Source organism: Sitodiplosis mosellana, unplaced genomic scaffold (assembly GCF_009176505.1).
Source record: "Sitodiplosis mosellana isolate CC-2019 unplaced genomic scaffold, AAFC_SMos_1.0 Smas_scaffold_1, whole genome shotgun sequence".
In the NCBI taxonomy this organism is placed as follows: domain Eukaryota; kingdom Metazoa; phylum Arthropoda; class Insecta; order Diptera; family Cecidomyiidae; genus Sitodiplosis; species Sitodiplosis mosellana.
In genome coordinates, this window is record NW_022595244.1 from 8276690 (window position 1) to 8280634 (window position 3945).

A 3945-nucleotide genomic window follows, 5' to 3' on the forward strand; every position below is an offset into this window, starting at 1 on the left:
CGCTCATCACATTGATGAGACTTGTTTGCTGTTGCCATTGCTACCTCTTCGTCTGTTTCTGGCTTTTTGTTATCGATCCACTGATACACGATAGCATCAAGTGATTTGCTCTTTTTCGCCGTCGTATTTTTCTTCTTCTTCTCTTCTCATTCTCTATAATTCTTCTTTTTCTCTACCTACATTTGAACTCGTTAATTGATCATCGCATCAAACGGTATCACTGGCACACCAACAACTTCGGCTCTTCCAACATATATGTATGTACGTGGAAACGTGAAACCGATTTATTGCTCGACAACTTGTTGTTGCATCGGTTTCTCACATGTGCATTGTGAATTTCCACATTCTACCTTACTCTCTATTCAATTTCCACACCCATAATAAATTTATTGTTATTTTCTTGTTAATATATTCAAATCATTCGAGTTCAGCCATTTGATTGCTTCAAGAAAAAAGAATCCAATGAATTCTTTCGAATTATCAGTGTATTTTTTTTTATCGAATGCGTTCGTTGATTTACTGTTGTATTCACTCGAGTTAATAAAATTCATTGAATCTAAAGAAGCACAGCTGCAGTTTCTATTTCGATTTCCAAAAAATTTCTATTCGGACAAAGCGTCACAATTAAAAATGACCAAAAATAGGTTACAAAATCTCATTCTATAATAATAATTCGAAATTGGATGCTTTCGTGACAACAATTTTGACAATTCAAACGCGATTGCTTCGAATTGTTTCACATTGATGCGGACGGAACGTTAATTGGGCAAGTCAAATCAAAGTTGGTTCAAAAATTAATTACCATAATTGATATTCTTTTGGCCAATATTCATTAATATTTCGTTTCCCATTTAATAAATGATCTACATGAAAATTAACGATGGAAAAAATGCGCATTCCATTTGCCACATCATGTTTCCGTAACAAAGCAGAAAAGTTGGTCAAACACTCGAGAATGAAATAAGCCAATAGAAATTCCGAGAAATCATTACAAGTGATGCTGTTATTTAATCGCCGCCAACAACAAATTGCCTCGAGAAAAAAACGGAGCTGACGTAAACAGACATCATGCTGATAATGCCGTATGCAAATAAGGATCTAAATGAGTGAATTGCTTGCAAAACACTTGAGATACTTTGCTCACACATTTGATATCGTCAAATGTATATTCGAAATGTGCTCCACAACATACACAACAAACACAGCCCCAGAGAACCTATTAAGTTGAAGTACGATTAAAATTTCGCACATAAAATGTTCATAAAATCGTTTACGTTCATTGTTTGAATTTAGACGATGTTTTTTTGCCGTTCATTCGTTTCATTAAGTCGCTAGGCAAAGTTGCTCTGAATATGTGGCTGTTGCCTCTCGTCTCCTCTTAAAAACTCCCAGTTCAAAAAACAATAAAATGACGAAACACTAACCGCTTTTTTCTTCTTCTAATTTGACACTAATTGGATGAGATTGAGAAGAATTTAAAAAGGTATGCTCAATTTTTGCGCTGAACGATGCTGGCTGGCTGCGTACGTTCGGTGTGATGTTTCACGTCATTCATTTTCTTTGGAAGTTTTATGTTCTTCATTGTGGACATACGTGATATGTGCAGATCGCGCACAGCACGAGAGTCAGCCATGAAGCGCGGTAGTGAGTAAAGCGGCAAACGAGTCTAAGCTGTGTGGGAAAACTAAATCACAATTACCATTTATCCATTATATTAATTTTGAGCGAAGACACAAAAACCAACAACAACGGCGCGCATAGGCCTCACAACATAAACGATGGTACCATGAATGAAAACGAAATGCTATAAAAAAAGCCATAAACGATTCGTGTGTGTGTTGAAAACGAAACTGGTTCTTACGAAATACACGGGTAATTGTTGATTTCAGGTGCTTATGTGCCCTGTCTTCGAAAACCACGTTTTTTTTCGCTCTTCACCGAAGATGATCTAATAAATAGATGCAAAGAATTCATCCGACAGCTCATGAGCATGGCCTTTCGGAATAATTTCACATTTCACTTTCGGTGCGTGTAGTTTAACAAAAGATTGATTTTGGGTTGTCAAATCTGAGCCACGGGGAAAAATGAATTGCTCAAACTGAATAACCGAACCATATCAATTTCGGCTATTAATTATTTTCGGTTATTCCATACAGAATGAGTAGCAAAAAAAAGTGGTTTTAAATTATGCGGTAAAACATTCATTCTTCGAACCATCGATGAGCGCACAAGCGGAAAAAAGTGATAGTAATTCAGACATTGTTTATGGCCAAGTTATTCGCCGCGTACGTACACATGATGAAGTTGTGAGTGTAGTTCAATTTAAATAGATTGCGTTACTAACGCGCAATAATTTCCGACAAATCGACTTCAATTTTTTTTCTCTTCTTTCTCCGCAATTCAAACGAATTGAATCATTGTGCGAGCGAATGGCCTGGAACCATTTGAACTATGCACATAAAATTCATGCATAAATTGAATGTATGATAGAGGATACGGTTAAAGAAGATGTAAAAACCGGATGACTCGTGGTAATCGCAATATAATCGATGGTATTTGTTATAATTTTCGCCGACTACAACGAGATCGAGCACATCAATTAACATAAACGGTGCGTCACCAAATGACACTCATCCATCCGAACGAGAGAGTGCATTGCACACACTGTGTACAGAACCAGCTCCGATAACAGCATGAGCTGCAATAACAGAAAAAAAACAACACTCATTCTTGGTGAAGTAGAGCGCAAATCGATGCATTTTGCCGAACATATCGATTTCATAATTATTTAATAATCCAATGCAATTTTCACATTAAATTAAAAATGCTAGAGTGTGATATGAATTTATTAATTTTTGTGCTGCTATTACCATATCACAGCTCAGCGATGTCATGCTGATGATTCATGGCAACGTGCGCATTTAATTTATTGCAAATATGAGCCGTGAGCTGAAATATTAAAATTTCCCAATAACGTGTGATTTTTTACTCCCTTGTCGAGTACATACGCATCGATGCGATATCCGGCATCACAAATAGTCGGATCCGCAATTTATGCCGTCCAAAAAATGAAATAACAACCGAAGGCATACGGTATGAATCATGCAAAAACAATTTTATTTCCCAATTCGCAAAATGATCAATTTTTCAGGTTTTAGAAAAATGGCAATCCGATCCGATCCGTGTGTGTGAGTGTGTGCGGTGCTGGCTTTTTCTCTTTGTATTTGCATTTCTATCCCATCGTTTTCCGCTTGTAGAAAGCGAGTGAAACTCATTTCTGATCCGGATACAAATGTTTCTGCCATGATGTAATTATAGTAGACTCGAGTGTGTGCTGCTGGGCTAGTCAATCAATTAAAAAGTCATATCCATTTTGCGTAATCGATGCAACTGAACCAGAGAAATTCGTGCTAAACGAAAACAAAAAAAAAAACCCAAAGTCGAGCTGACGCATGGAAATGAAAATACTATTGGACATGTGTGCATTGTGCAAGCATTCACAATTGTTTTATCAACTGAAAACCGCAGTGGGCAAACATCACGGAACATTATTTAAAACAGTTTCAGAGATGGCGGTGGAACCAAAACAGCAACAACAACAACGAAAATGTGTGTGACGTGGACAAATAAAATACACACAGCGAGCAGCAAGAGATAACAGCACAAAACGAAATTCGATAATCGCATACAAAACCACACAATTGCAGCGGTGACGACCGCCACTGCTGCTGCTGGTCCAAATAAACACACAAAAAGCATGATGCTCGGTTCTTCTGTGCATTTGTTTCTTGCTTTTTTATCTGTGTGTATCTCTCTCCAAATCACCGGCATTTGAAGCTTGCTCGTTTGTGTGCTACTCTTTGTGCCTCACAAACGAATGTTTGCTTTTGCTTTGCTGCATCACTTTCTTCCTCTTTTGTTCGGAAACTTTCGTTTCGTCGACTC